Raw genomic sequence first — 17045 nt, 5'->3', positions numbered from 1 at the left:
TACCGAGTATCTCTCGCGCGATTCTGTTGCGCGGTAAATGTTCACCACCTTCACCAAATGTTCGTCATTTCCCAATTCTATGCATATAACCATTGAATCCAAGCTACGATCTACTCATCTAACATCAATACTATTACGCATTCCTATCGCTGTGTCACGCTGTGTTTCATTGATATTCATTATCATTTGATATCCAGGAATATTTATACATTCTCCCACTACCTCTTGGAACGCTATAATATCTAATTTTAGTGTGTAGACGAAAGCTCTCAGTGCGTTAATTTTGTTTGTGTTACTTATGCCGTTAAGATTCATTGTTGCAAAAGTATAAGTATAATTTGGCATAGTATTTAAGTCACCCATAGTCCGTTGAGTTACTTGTCGTCTTGTTTGGTCGTTGATGATCGTCGTGCTCTCATGTTGTCTAGTAACTCGTCCGAAATCTCCATCGAATGCTTCTCCGATCCTCTAGTAAGAGAACTGGATCTGCTGTTCGTTGGTGTGATAAGCGGTCGGTCACTCACTACGCTACTCCTTGTCGATTTTGGCGATTTGCTTTACAGGTTCTTCAGTCGTACACTCGGTCTCCGTGGTTATGGTATTCACTGCTTTCTCCCGGGTTTCTGTATCGAGTACTGAAGCTGGACGTTTGAAGTGATTTTGTTGTGTCAGTGAGTGTGTTTCTAGCGGCGCGTTTTTGTCAACTCCGGTTTCGCTTACATATATCTGGCGATGAACCAGCAAGTGCTCTGGAATAGAGTGATGAGCTTTTGTTTTGCTTAGATAGTTTCGATCGGTTTTCTCCACAGCTGGTACCGAAATGGACTTCCTGGTTACAGTGCCTACATGTTGAATTTGATTAGTTTAAGTGCAGTGGCTACTGTATCCTTTGATGCGTACGATATGCACCTTGCTAGGTGTTTGGGAGAAGAATTGCGAACGACACATTTCGTGCTTGATGCTGATGATCTCTCCGTAGTATGAGAGATATTCTACAATCCACTCTTCGGGCATCTTAGGCGGCAAATGATGCAGTTTTACGTCCGTACCTCCGTCCTCGACGTACAGCCGGATACGGTGAGTAGTTCCATTGCTGTTGGCACGTATTTGTTGTCGTATTGTTCCACTATAACCTCATGTGTAGCTTCCTGCGTCCGTAGCTCCACAAATACTTTGCCTTTGATTCGATCAATCTGGATAGCAGCTACATCCACTGGTTTTAAAATTCAGGTTTTTTTTGCGATGAAGTTGAAGATACTTTCGTCCCTTAACTTGCGAATGCCAGTGATGTCGATGAAGAAGTTCCGTTTCCTCAGCGAATCCATGGTTTTTGTTTTCCTGTTCGGGTGTGCCACTGCGACCAGATATATTGTAGCGTTACCCGTATTCTTAGTGTATAAGTGCATGTCGAATTACTCCATTACTATTGAGAAGCAATGCAGTATCGGTTTCGATACAGTTCTTGTTTTGTTTTCTCAAGAGCATTATGACAATTATGACATTATGACAGAGAGCAATCTCATTGATGGTGCGCCTCTTATCAATAGGAAATCAATCCTTTCTTGAGAAAACAAAACAGTAATACTGTTTGGCCATGCATCGGAGCCCTAGCCACATCCTTGTCTTGCTTCTAGAATATCACCAGTAAAACGCACAAAACCCGGGATTTAGCTCTATCTACAAGACCATTACAATCTAGAGAATTTGTTCAGTAACAAGAATTTCCGTGTGTTCCTCTCACTACCATTGTTCATCAGTTAATGAAGAGTTAGTACGTATTAAGTCTTTCAACTATATGCTGGGTAAAGTTAATGTTTTCTTCAAAGACTGCTGTTGGTAGCGAGGACTAAATACAATGAATCCTTAATTACCACAACTTATTGCGCTAACTCATAAATTGGATTAAGCCAGGGCTCTGTTTGGTAGATCTTACACCGTAACACACTGATCTACCCAGTGTTACGGGATCCATGGTTTTAGATGGGGGCTTGGTTCTGAGAACCAGCTTTAAATCCCTTCTACAATAAAATACTTATCGAACTTTCCGATAATCAATAGTGATCACATCGATTGACGTCTGATCAGATCGAGCTTTGTGATAACTGATTAATAGCAAGGGACATCTGCCATTGTATCGACCATAAAAAAACACAATTTGAGTAGCACCCTTATTTCCATTTACAAAATTGTAATCCGTATTCAAAACACATGGCGATTTGCTTTATTAATTGACAGAAGTGTCTGTCCATGAATAAAACCTCTAGTTACTGGCCAAGCACTAAAACTAAATAATTCGGTTGCAATGCAGACTATTGAGACGGAAATTGCTGCTGGATTGCTGCCAAAATGCTCTTCCTTGCTCTACTAATGCTTTTATGACTGGCAAATGACATCGTTTTCAACTTTTGTCCCATAATTTTTCAGTTTTATCTCAATGGACCATTTAAATATGAAATAATTTCAACTTCTCTCTCATGTTTCAGATTCGGCAACACCAAGATTGAACGATGCGGTTGACAAGGTTTTTCTATACAACGTTACTAATTGGCATATTACAGGTGAGTTTTCTCCGTCCCATTCTTCACGCTTTCTTTCCGCTACAGGAGAAGATCACGAATGCCAATTTACACGCAAGTCCACAATTAAAAGCGATACATCCGACTTGGGTGGCGGTGCCTTCGCTGCCCATCAAGATGTCATCGCCATACGTTGATATTCGCCAGCACCAGTCTCTCTATTAACTCACACACCACGTGTGATTGCGTGTGGAAAGGAACAAATCGATTAATGCTACAGCAGGTGTCACTAGTTCCGACACACTAGCGACAAACATGCATGATTGCGATTCATACCGTCACGTAGTCACAACACGCTCGGCGTCGATGGCAAATAGCTTCGAAAACGGCTTGTGAATGATCGAGTGTTACAAATTGATCATTGTCGCGCACCGATGATCCCACGTAGAAATTATTCATCTGAATTGTTGGATACCATGAACATATTTATATTAATTGATATTTGTATTTGAAATTTAGAATATGTATAGTTAATGATTCGACGTCATCTTAAGCGTCTGAAGGCTTTACTGTTGCGGTTGTATTTTGAAGTCCTGTTTGTGCTACTTTTGTTCTCACGCAAGTGCGCGAACTGGTTCTCATCAAACTAGTTAGATAAGATTCTTATCATTGAATACAGCTCGAGTGAAGTGAAGAGAAGAAGTGATCCCTGTATCAAAATTCACAAAAGTAGAGTTTAAAAAAAAGTTCTTCCGTTTTTGTTACCTTATGTAATGTTTAGCCATTGCCTGTTTCCAGCTTTATTTTGCAATGAAGTCTTGTACTGCATCCCACCTAAGTCGCCAAAAGATTCCTTGTGGGGTCCACAACCAACCTATATTCCCTCAGCATAATGCGACCAGACAATCAGTATCGCAGAGCATGTGCAGTACATCACCTTGCCAGATCCATAATATAATAGTCGTTTCGCTTCAGTAACCTTCGCAATTCATTTGGTTCCATGAGAAGCGTGAAGCATTCCGCATTTGATTATTATTATTTTAGCGGAAACTCAGGATAATTCAACCGTCCTGCCATACTCGAAGTCTATAGAAAATCTGTCACACTGCACTGACTGGTGGTGCACACATTATTGGCCAGATGAGTAATGGCATACTTTGAGTTGGATACGGTCTTTAATCATCCTATTTTTCATGCTTATTCAATTTAATTTTATGCACTTGGACATTTGATGCATTGCAACCAATTTCAGGCAACGAAAATGTTTTCAATAATGGCTTCGGAAATTGAAGTAGAAGTAAAATATTATCATTAATTCCATGGGAAATTATTCCAAATTTCGACAGGAAGTTCTTCCGAATTTCCGCGGGTAGTTATTCGAGCCAGAAAACTCTTCTGATTTTCCCGGAAAATTTTCATGGATTTCAAAATAAAACGAAATTTCCACAAATTCCTCGGGAAATTCTTCAAAAATTTCTCAGGAAATTATTTTGTATTTTCTCAGGATATTTTGCAATTTCAAAATATTTTTTTTTCTTTTAAAATAATGTAATATGAAACTTCGAAATAAATTTTGGTGCGCATTAACGAGAAAGCAATGCAAGAGGCTTTAAGCTCTTGGCCTCTGGTTTTTGGAAAACAAAAAGTTGTTTCACAAAGTTGTTTGGAATAGTAAGACCATCATTATGGTGCTATCGAAGAATAGGTGGCTCATTACATGGAAAACTTTTTTTTATTTTGCGGAATACTAACATCCAGTGTTTTCAAAAGTTTAAGGTCACTCCTGACAGAATCCAAGTTTCAAAGTGCTCGCGTTTTCGGGGGCACACCACTCGATACGGAAGCAACGCACAACTGTCATTTTTATTTTTTCACGCATGCTGCGACGCAGTAAAGCTGAATCAACAAAAATGATAGTTGTCCACCACCTCCGTATCGAGTGGTGTGCCCCCGAAAAAGCGAGCAGTTTGAAACTTGGATTCTGTCAGGAGTGACCTTAAGGCAGCTTTTTCCAATTAATTTTGCTAAAAAATCTGTAGCTGCTAAGTTGGCTGACTTAGAGAAATTTTACCTACTTGGATTAGAATAAAGAAAAAACCCGAAAGGTTCATGCACTTCTTCTTAAATTCCGGCCCCTGGCTTATGCTAATTCGTCGACTGGCTGACTGATCCACGGCGGTCGTGCCACAAACTTCCTAACTCGAATCCTCCTGACTCCCCCCGGCGGCGGCGTCGAGGGTGGTCCACCAGTTCCGGTGAAGGAAACTTCCGCACTGATGGTGCCCCAACTACCGGCGGCTATCGCAGGGGACGCTTTCATGCATTGCGCCTACTTCGTCTTCGGGTTGAGGCATTCCACGGGGGCATGTCAGTCGATCCTGAGCGACCATTTCGAAAATATTTGAAACTCTGCACAGTTTTTCAATTTCATCTAAATCGTCATTTTTCGATATCAAATCTTCATATTGAGTCACGACTAACTTTTCAAAAGGGTGTATGTGAAAATGGTTCAAAAATATTTAAAAAGCTGCACAGCAAAAACGGAATGTTCGATTGTTATGATTTTTTCAGCAAAGTTAGACAACTAAATGGTGAATCTTAAGAAAATGTGCACAGTAAAAAAATTTTTTTTGCCTTTAAAAATATCATTTTTGTCACAAAAACTCAAATATCTCAAAACCCTATCTTTTTTCGAACGTAATTTTTTTAGGGAAAACGGTCCATTATATTAGCTATCTACCATAAAAATTTGGTGATGGTAAACTAATAAACAAAAAAGTTATGACATTTCAAACATTTCACAATTTTCACATTTAGCAATAAAAAAAATTTTTTTCTGTGTAAGTTATTTCGAGAATTGCAGTTTGATGCAGATTTTATTGTTAAGGGACGTGATTTAAACAAGTTGTTTTCATGATATTTTGATTTAATTATTCATAGCATCTATAACAAACTTAGACACGATCCAGTGTTGTGATCAAAAGTATTGATAGTGTCATAATTTTCATTGCACGTGACTGGCGAAAAATTCTTTTAATAGTGTTGAAACCTGTTGATAATAACGTTGATAGAAACATATCAGAAATGTTATTTTTAAGACAAAAGCTGCAAAATCAAAGATTTATATACACGTGTACGTCTATAGTTTACCTGCAAAAATATACCTCTTAGAGAATAGACTTTATGATCGGAGGAAACGGGTATCTTCAACAACAACAAATGCATGATAGGTACATACCATGACAATGCTCACGAAAAAGCAAAAAATTACTACTACTAAGGTTGTTAAAGATCTTATAGTATTTTTTTCTTCAGTCAAGCAAATGACACCAAACTAGTCAGTAAAACTTAAAAGTGATTTTGTTTATTGAAATATTACGAACAACATGAGTAGCCGCTTTCTCAACTGTTGTAGGCCGTTTGATGGAAAAAGTGTTCAAAAGAGTTACGAAATCTCACCGAAAGCACCATAGATAAACTGAAAGCGACTGGTTATGCTCCAATGTCCACATTGAATACAAATTTACGCATTTGCACGTCCTGCCGTCTAAACGTTGACAAAAGAGCAATCTGTATATCATCGGTTGAGCAGAGCGCAGGAAGTTCGAAAACGACAGCAACTGAGGAATTGCCAGATGTATCGACAACAACTGAGGAATTACCAGAAGTATTAACCACCGTACCATCAGCGAAATCTGTTTCAACAAATCAATCGGAAGATGAGTGTATCCAAAAGGTCAACATCGAACGCTTTAACGAGGGCATAGCTGGGATAAAAGTGACTCCGATTAAATATAGTAAGATGGACTACGTTTATTACCCGGAGAAAAAATACCGTGAAATAAACGAAGCTGTACGAAGAAACCTCTTCAAATTAGGACCTGATGATGTGGAAAATACAGACTACGATGAGGTAATTATAAATATGAAGGAAAGGTTCTCGAATGCAGCCACGACAGGGAAAGAAAAATTATTGATTTTGTCGATGCTGCCAAGTTCGTGGTCTATTCAGGATGCCATTGATGAGTTCAAAACCAATAGAAATACAGTAAAAGAGGCAAAACAATTGAAGAATAACTGTCTTTCAACCAAAAATACTAGGTCTAGTACTGCATTAACAGATGAGACAAAAGAAATAGTAGTTCAATATTTTGAAGATGATGAAGTAAGTCGAGCTATGCCTGGTCAAAAAGATTATGTATCAGTAAAAAAAGATGATGTAGAAAAGAAAAAGATTTAACCAAATTATCATTTTGTTTTACTACTACTGAAGAGTACGAAATAAAGGCTTCAGAGCTCAGCGAGCAATTTAATAACGCGAAAACGATCCAAGGAACCCAAAAATTTCACTGTTTCATTCCATTGTCGGAAAATAAAATTAAAGCAAACTATACTCAAACTGTGCTGATAATAATTCAAAAGTGTTCGATATTTTAAAAATTTGAATAAAAATAAATAAAAATAAGTATTAATAAACTGTTTTCATGATATCATAACCCATACCAAAATTCAAACCCAAAACTCTTAGAGTTTCTATAACAACATTGTGTAACTGCCACATTTAATTTAATTCTTAGGATAATATTAATTCATTTTTATTTATTTATTCATATAATATTTATACATATAATATACATAATATCGATGAATACATAAATATGGAATATCATACAAACAACTTGTTTAACTCACGCAAGGCCCTTAACAATAAAATCAGCATCAAACTGCGAAAAAAAATACACGGAAATTTTTGTTTGTTTACTATATGTGAAAATTGTGAAATGTTTGAAATGTCATAACTTTTTTGTTTATTAGTTTACCATCACCAAATTTTTATGGTAGATAGCTAATATAATGGACCGTTCGAAAAAAGATAGGGTTTTGAGATATTTGAGTTTTTGTGACAAAAATGATATTTTTAAAGGCAAAATTTTTTTTTTTTACTGTGCACATTTTCTTAAGAATCACCATTTAGTTGTCTAACTTTGCTGAAAAAATCATAACAATCGAACATTCCGTTTTTGCTGTGCAGCTTTTTAAATATTTTTGAACCATTTTCACATACACCCTTTTGAAAAGTTAGTCGTGACTCAATATGAAGATTTGATATCGAAAAATGACGATTTAGATGAAATTGAAAAACTGTGCAAAGTTTCAACTCAATAGAAAATCATGAATTAAAAATTTTCTTAAATTTTGATGCTGTTGCTTGGAATCGCTCGGTTGCAGAGGTGGTCACGCTGCCTTCTTCGTGACACATTCTCTATGTGATATTGTCCGTCCGTATGGCAGGCATTGCTCAATGTACTTCCGCAAACCTTGAACAATCGAATACCATGTGTTCTGGAGTCTCGTCAACATTCTCACACTCTGGACATAACGGTAAATTAGTAAGTACTTCCAGAAGCAACCATGACATGACAGAAACTGCGTCAGGTGAGAGTTTACTTCACCATGCTTTCTGTTCATCCACACCGACAGGTTTGGGATGAGCCGGTGGGTCCTCCTCCCATTCTCCGTACTGTCTCATCTTGCCATCGAACGGATTTTAACCTCCTTCTTTACGTTTCTGGTGTCTCTTCGCCGATAACACTCGATGTCTCCTTCCAGGGTGATGCAGATGAGTAGCATCCCAGCAATAACGCATATTGCCTCCGACGATACGTACTATATGCGCTCGCGACTCGAATGGTCATCAACCGGACAACACTTTTCAGCTTTTCCCGGTTCTACTTGGTTTGCAGTACATTGCCCCAATCAGGAACCCGAGTATCGATGACGAGACACCAGCTTGCAGACGCCTCGTACTGCTTCTTGGTCCGCCTACGTTTGGCATGATCCTCACTATTGCGTTTATTGCCTTTGCCGACTTTTCACAGGCGTAGTCAACGTGGCTGCTGAAATTTAGCCGATCGTCGATCATCTCTCCCAAGTGCTTCAGTGATCGCTTTAAAGCAATCGCATGGACTCCGACTACAATCTCCATCCGCCGGATTTATTTATGTTCTTCGTTCGTGTCGTACATCAGAACTCTACCCTAAAAATAACTTTTCAGGATATTGTGAGCTACACAGTTAGGGGGCCCGCATTCCGTGCAGCGCCGCCGCGATGGCTTGAAAACTGGCGCTGTTGAACGCGTTCTTCACGTCTATCGTGACCACTACACAGTACCGATCTCCTCGTCTTTCTGCTTGGACGCCTTCTCATCACGAGCACTATTCGAATTGCATCCACCGTCGATACTGCTTTACGAAATCCAAACTGCATATTCGGCAATCCGCGTTCTCCCACTGTACATTTCGTCAGCCTATTGTGGATGATTGTTTCAAGGAGCTTCCCCAGCGTGTCTAACAGGCATATAGGCCTGTACGCGGCCGGATTGCCGGGTGCGCAAAAAAAAACTCACTCATTTTGTCGGGCACTTATCATTAACCGATTTGCTCGCGACAAGTTCCATTAGACAGGAAATCCTGTCCCGTTGTTTCTATTTAAAATCGGCTCGACTGCACTATGGACTCAGAAGTTATTGACAAAATGTTTTTATTTACGCAAAACGCATGCAAAAAGCTCACTCCTTAACCGATTTGCTTGCGACAAATTGCATTCGACGTAGAATCCTGTCTTATTGTTTCCTATTAAAAATCGGCCCGATCGCACTATGGGCTTGATTTTTTACCTTTCTCGTACACTAAATGTACCAAAAGGCTATAATTCAGTAAGCCCCTTCCAATTGCTTTTATTTATTTTGATTTTTCCAATTGTTTTTATTCATCACTCTTGTTGTATTTAATTTCTGTGGACATGTTTAAAACGTTGAAGTACTGTTGAAATAGTGACATCTTCTATCGATTTTAGTTATTGCGCACACAATTCGTTGTCGAATTTATCGATTTCGTGTTCTTTTCCATTAAGTATAAACAGCCACCGTAATTTGCAAAAAGGTCATATTCGGTAGTTCGGTTGACGGAATCGTGTGTAGACCGCATTAGACATAATTCGGTGTAAGCGAGTATATGCGAAATTGCTAGATTTTTATACAAACAATGTAAGCTCACAAACAAATACTGTCAGAAAAGCTTGCAAAATTGTTCCTATACCGAATTGTAAGAAAATTTAACAATCACCGGTTTAGCAGTTACTGTGACTCATATGCGATCAAATCCAGTAACATTGGAGTTGCTGAAACTAAATTGATGAGAATTGTATTACTAGCGTCCGGTTAAATTCCGGTTTAATCCACTTCTATTTAATAATAGCTCCTAATGCGTAACCATGCATAGGGTTTTTTTTAGCTAGTTTGCCCGAACTTCGAATTATCGTCAAATAAATTAACTCAAATTTTCCACTCTTTCATCCGAAGGCCCAGAAGAAAATTTGAATGAGATGTTGTTTGTTTAAAAATGTATTTCACATGCAACACTGATGCTATTAAACGAGGGTCTTTTGCATAAAATGTGATAAATATTCATGTTTTTTTCGTTTAAACATTCTTGGTTTTCCAAAAGGTGAGGATGGTAATAATGATGCAAATAGTCTGTTCAGATTACGTGCTTTATAACTAGATATAATATAAAACGATAATATAATATGTGAACAGTTGACAATTGACTTTTTGACTTTTGTCCACATATATAGTTTTGTATGTAGACGAAGAATCAGAAGAAATAAATTTTGGCTGTTACGCCCTTTTCAAATGTTGGTCTTGAGGTCATCGCTCACACCGATCAGTAGACTGCCGTAATCTGAAAAAGTGGCGTATGCGCCATTTTACAACATACATGTTTTCCATTTTTCTGTTAAAGATTAAGATGAGTACGACTCGTTAACATTCGTAAAGCATATTTTGGCAAAATACTTTTAATGACTACAGCGCCACTAGCGTTCTAGTACTCATGCTTCTACTCACCGACTGGAGGTCGTATAGCAAAATCGTTCAAAATGGTCTCTTATATTTTAGTCTTCTTACCCACAGATACATTAAATCTATTCTACAAGCATTATAAGTAGTTGAAACAGTGACCCATTCTCATCATTTTCGCGAAATCTGGAATTTTGTCGATTTCGAAAACCTCGGTTGTTGAAGTTGTTATTGCTATGACTGTGGTAACTTCTATTACTAAAAGTATTTCGATTTCCATTTCCAATTCCTGTTAGAGTTATGACCATAGTCACCATCAAAGCTTCTGTAGTTCTGATAACCACGACTTCTACCCCTCCAGTTTGGCACGGTTGCCGTAATCAAAAGGTTTCCCACGGAATGATGTAAATAAAATATTCTGTTCCGTAGCATGTACTGGTGCGACTACCAACGCATCAGATATCGCTTTATTCAACATAGCCGGATATCTGACTTTTACGAAGAAGGCTGTCTGTGGGTCCTTGATAACCAAGGTAAAAGCGTTTACAGATATCGGCTGCACAATGGCCGATGCTGCCGTGAATCATATTTGTCCCATATGAATAGTGCAAGCACTCGGAGTATTCGAGAGACGGGTGCTTAGGACCATCTTTGGTGGTGTGCAAGTAGACGGTGTGTGGCGGCGAAGAATGAACCACGAGCTCGCCCAGCTATACCAGTATCCAGAAGATAACTAAAGCCGGAAGGGTACGATGGGCAGGGCAAGTTGCAAGAATGCCAGACTGCAACCCTGCAAAGATGGTGTTCGCTCCCGATCCGGCAGGTACGAGACGTCGTGGAGCGCAGCGAGGTACAAAACGACATGGCGAGCGTGGGGCGCATTCGAAGATGAAGAGATGCGGCCTCGAACCGTGTATTGTGGCGTCAAATTGTTGATTCAGTGTTATCTGTTTAGATGTAAACAAAATAAATGAATGAATGAATGAACAGGAAACCCAGCGAAGATGGCACAGATATGCGATGCACGGTAGAACACTCCAGTAAATGCCAATATTTTGGCCAGATAAACTTTAATCTTCTCGCGGTTTCGGTTTTCGGTTTGTATTTAATTATTTAGAACTGAATGAGTATCATAGTTCTGCATCGTCAATTATGCCGTCCAACTGCTAATCACGGGTTTTCGATGTTTCTGCATACATGTTTCCATATAAACTTCCAATAAGTTTAGCACGACCCAAACGTTTACCGATTTGGCTGAAATTTTGTCCAGAGCATCAGGGCATCAAGTCAACATTTAGTCGAAATGACATTTAGTCGAATGAAAAATGTTTAATGGGTAACAATGAATAATTCGTCAATAGATTTTGAGTTAAATTTGAATAAATAATCCACAAGATACATAGATGAACTGATTGGAGGTATTCAGTGGACGTAAGGAAGTTCAATCAGCAGCGGAAGAAACGAATACGGAAGTCAGCGAGGATTTTTCACCTGAGCTAACAGAAACTTCTGGAGACCCTGGTGGATTATGGAAAAGCTGAAAACCTACAGAGGTAGCAAAATATGGTGAGATACCTTCTATTCTATTTTTCGGCACATGGTCAAAAACCAATGATATCAATGTTATGTCGAATGACATTTGGTCAAATGACATTTCGTCGAAAGGTCGAATGAAAACGGTTTTCTTATTCTTTTCATTGATACTCATTCTTTCACTCAATATTTCTTCTTCTTCTTCTTATTGGCATTACATCCCCACACTGGGACAGAGCCGCCTCGCAGCTTAGTGTTCATTAAGCACTTCCACAGTTATTAACTGCGAGGTTTCTAAGCCAAGTTACCATTTTTGTATTCGTATATCATGAGGCTAACACGATGATACTTTTATGCCCAGGAAAGTCGAGACAATCACTCAATATTTATACAATAATTAGTTCAGTATAAAATTGTCTTCCAACCATAATTCGTTGAATATTGGCCGAAAATTTAAATTCGACCAAATGGTCGTATCACCTAATGTCCATTCGATGTCATGTCTAATGACGAAACATCATTCGACTAAATTTCTTTTGACCAGGTGGTATCCCAAGCAGCACACAAGTTACGCATATACAGGGGTTGGACAGAATGGCAAAATTTTATCGAAATTCAAATGACCATAACTCTGTGAAAAATCAACCGATTTCTTTTGTTCTTACAGTGTTCGACAGGAAAATTAATCAAGTTTTTTGAAACTGTTTCAAATCCATGTTCAGACCGCCGGCCACCGGAGTAATCCGGAATTTTTGAGGGCATGTGAAAAATGCTATTTTTTGAGCGCTTGTATTTAGGGGTGAAATGTATGTAAATGTATGAAATGTAAATTGTATTTATTGGGTGAAATGTTGACTCTTTTTATATTTTTTACATAAACTAGAGCTCTTCCTTAGTTGACTGATATATTGATGTCACAGATCGGACAACAAAAACCTGAGATATGGCCGTTTTCGTAAAATCCGTGAAACCGGTTCCACTCATTGTCGCATGCACGATATTGTTCTAGTAGGCAGCGTTCTTGTACCAAGTGGTATCCTGTGGTTCTGAGCAAATACCTATTTAAATCACAATTGTCCTAGACTGCCGTCATACGAATATTTGTCCCATGTTTGCTGAGATTTCCTAAGTAGGTACATGGGATAATGCGTAGAACGGCAGTATAGAGGTTAGCGCCGGTCCGAGGTGGCGACGGCGCACAATGGTCGGATTCGTTAAAAATCACAACATATTTCGATAACTCGAAAACCATCAGTGCTAGAGTTTTCACGTCTTCAGACGAAATTATCTATACAAGAAAAGATCTATTTTTGGTGTAAGTTGTCATTAGGGTGGCCCTTTTGTGACAAATTTTGTAAAATGTATTTTTAAATCTTATAAATTAGGGGGTCGAACTGTTCTACAAACTTGTAGAAAATTTAATTCTAAGCATTTTTATTAAAATAATATTAATTTTATCTCACACAGGTAATGTTTTATGATAAAATTACTAAATTTAGGTAGGGTGGTCCCGAAAAAACAATTTTTAGCTTCTACTTTTTTTAATTTTTTTTTTATACTGTTGAAGCATCGCTTCACGGTCTTTGGTTTGCGCATCTTTTGGTTATATAATATAATTGCTAGCTTCATTTTAAAACATGTTATTTATTTTTGGGTTTATTCCACTTATTCCAGTTATTGCGAAAATCCGGTAGTTATCACCTGTGTTTTACATGGAATTGCGGAATTTTCATACAAAAACTAATACGATCATCAAACAAAAGTGAACAAAGATGGACAAATGAGATGTCATGGATTTCATTGGCCAGAATGTATAGTTTCAGAAGACGATTGATTTGTTTGCTAATATTTGCTACTAACTGCAGTATAAAGCTCAGAAAAATGACATTTTTCGTGAAAAAACGCTCATAACATGCTTGAAAATGAAGCTAGCAACCATATTATATAACCAAAAGACGCGCAATCCAAAGACCGTGAAGCGATGCTACGACAGGTTAAAAAAAATTGAATTGAAAAAAGTAGAAGCTGAAAATTGTTTTTTCGGGACCACCCTATCTAAATTTAGTAATTTTGTCATAAAACATTACCTGTATGAGATAAAATGAATATTATTTTAGCAAAAATGCTAAGAATTAAATTTTCTGACTTGCGGTTAGCGGCAGTGTATTACAGTAAATAGCTTATATGTAACCAGATTCAGTCACAATAAGGCTGCTGCAACCAGATTCGCTCGACTTGTGCTGCTTGGGATAGATTCGTCGTAGTCGGCTAGAGGAGATCGCCAAAGTGAATATCCAATCGTAAATATTCTCGGAATATTCACCATGTTTGTATTAGGGGAAATCGCAAAATGTTCAACGGCTATTTTTTCGCCTGTTGTTGAACACACGTGTATTTCTTCCGGGCGTTCAATGACCCAGGCGAAAAATAAGCCGTTCAACATTTGGCGATTTTCCCTATTTGTTCTTTTTATGAATCCATCATTCTTTGGACAATATTGGAGCATAATTGGACATAATTATGTGGACTTTTAGAAACACCTGTTATTGACTAAATTTCCTTTCTTTCAAACAGTGTTTTGATTTTACTGCATCTAAACAATTTTATCATCTTAACTAAGTAAATGCAACGAATAGAGGGATATTTTAATTTTCTAAATGTCATGTCAAATTGTCAAAAAAATTGCACGCCAGAGCCTTAGAAGCGTGCACGCTGAAAATACATTCTAGTGTATTTTCAGCGCAAGCGCTCCTGTGGCTTTGACGTGCATTTTTGGCAGTTTGACATGACATTTAAAAAAATAAAATATCCCTCGATTCGTTGCACTTACTTAGCTACCCAAGTAACCAAAAAGCACAATGGGCACTCCAATTCGCCAAATCGCCATATAAGGCCAATATACGACTATTCAAAAACTTATAAGCATTGAAGTAGCACTATATGGCCGGTTTAGACAATTTGAGTGCTTATTGGTTACTTGGGTAAGATTATAAACTCGTTCAGATGTAGAAAAATCAAAGAGCATAATTTTTTGCACTGAGTGTAGGACAATACTCTGATTGCAAATATCCATTCCACGGAACGTCTTTAAGGACATAGTTGGAAGAGTACTACGCTGGCCGTCAATATGGCACCGGACCTTCCACGGGTCAACCCCACACCTCCCGCATTCCTCTCCCATCAACATTCTAATGCATCGAACAGCATCGAACAAAAGTTTAATATTCAAATTACTAACCTGTTCAGAGAATTTTTATTCACTTCCCGTCATAATGAACATGTTTCTCCAAAGAGTCCTATGTATTTCGGCTCGAATTATAACATAAATCAGCAGTTTCGTGCCAATTTAATAACTGTTCGCGATTTGGTGGGGCTATAACTGCACTTCACTTCTTCTTAAAGGGCATTGGAAAAATCATGTTTTTACTCACTTCTCCGCACATGAGCAGCCCGAAATGTTGATGGAATGCAAATTAAACATCACTTTTTGAAATCAATCACTTGTTTGAACCGAAAACTTTATAAAAACTGCTATTTTTGCCCGAAAAAAACGATTAAAAACTGATCGCGGAGCGAATGTAAACACCGGCGACACCGATAGCAGCAAACTAATAACTAGGGTGGTTCAAAAATGATGTTGCTCCGCCAAGCTCAGTCGATAATGTTTCATGTTTTGGGTGTCGTCCGATGGTTTGGGCATTTTTTTTAATCTTTATTAAGGTGTTTTGCCTTTCTCGTATACTAAGTATACGTAAAGGCTCTATGATCGCTCCAAAAACAAACTTTTTATAGAAGGCCCGGAAACCCATAGTGCTATATACGATTGACTCAGCTCGACGAATTGAGGTGATGTCTGTGTGTGTGTCTGTGCGCACCCACCCAAAAAAATGTCACTAATTTTTCATTGTTTCCTTTTGAAAATTGGCCAGATCGGACTATGGGCTCGGAAGTTATGGCCAAAATACTATTTTTATAATGCACGATAAAGGCACCATCACCGCTAAGTGGATTAATCAGGGTTTTTTTAATGGTTTGGGCTGGTTTGAATAGGGGCTTACCGTGCACAGGTCGTTTCAGGTTTGTATGACAGTTGACATGGCGAGGTTGACTTTTACATTATTCTGATTGTGGCACTCCGTCATTGGGTGCTGGCGAGGGGGGAGACCATATGATCGGATGAAATATTCAAGATCTTTGATTCCATAGACAAGGTTGCGAGTCTTTAGCATGATAATCAGGCTTCTCAGAAAGCATCAGTGAAACGTGTAATTCAACAAAATAGTCAGAATTTGTCTGTGATATCTGCACCAGGATACTTCATACAGAAAGTGTGACATGGGGGTGAGCGGGGTATAAAATGCATTTTTTTTGTGTTACGTAATCAATGGATCTTACTGCAGGCGGTGCGATTTTAGTTCAGGGAAGTCTCTGGAATGTTGCTGTCAGCTATGTGGGTTCTCTTTTCGCCAGCATTTGGAGGGGAGGCGCTGTAGCCAGTGTAATGAAAGGTTTAGTTTCCCATACTAGTTTTCATACAGCGATTTTGTTTTTGGAGGACACTCGGAGCATGGGACGGAATCGAGTGAGCGTGTTGGAGCTGGGTCGTTTTTTGAACCACCCTACTAATATTTTGTTATTGTTTTTTTTTATAAATACGACACCAATACTACTACAGTATATGACAATTTTTATTGTATCAATACTTTCAAAGATTTGTTTTGGTACTCAACCCACCTTCACCTTAAGCTAAATGTACCTAGATTATTAATTCGAAAATCCGCTTTCTATCAAACGTCATTCGACCAAATGTCCTACGTATCTAGTGCATTAAAAATTCATTCTCGACTAAATGTCATTCGACTAAATGCCATTGGACGAAATGGTATAGATTCACAAAAAAATTGCACCTTCGCTGGTTTCAGAGTTTATCGCCCTGTAAGTTCTCCGTATAAAGTAACGAGCTTGGTAGTCATATGGCTATCGCTTCTGCCTCATACGCAGGAGGTCATGGGTTCAATTCCAGGCTCGTCCCATTCCTCCTCCTACTTTGTATCTTTCTTATGTTTTCTTATGTTTCTGCAATCGCTAGAACAGGAAATGGACTTCCACACCTTTTTCCATTTCTATCCTATACCTCT

At 38.4% G+C, this 17045-nt stretch overlaps 1 long non-coding RNA gene across 1 annotated transcript in view; it reads left to right on the top strand.

Moving 5' to 3' along the window:
* The first annotated feature begins 596 nt into the window (after positions 1–596).
* Positions 597–17045, top strand: part of LOC134204479 (uncharacterized) — a 48194-nt gene continuing 31745 nt past the window's right edge. Inside the window, exons 1-2 of the long non-coding RNA XR_009977875.1 lie at positions 597–1077; positions 2484–2558. This is a non-coding gene — a long non-coding RNA (uncharacterized LOC134204479). The remainder of the gene's footprint in view (positions 1078–2483; positions 2559–17045) is intronic.

This window comes from Armigeres subalbatus, unplaced genomic scaffold, assembly GCF_024139115.2.
Source record: "Armigeres subalbatus isolate Guangzhou_Male unplaced genomic scaffold, GZ_Asu_2 Contig618, whole genome shotgun sequence".
Lineage (NCBI taxonomy): Eukaryota > Metazoa > Arthropoda > Insecta > Diptera > Culicidae > Armigeres > Armigeres subalbatus.
The sequence above is the reverse complement of the archived record's forward strand: the minus strand, read 5'-3'. Positions and strand labels throughout refer to the sequence as shown.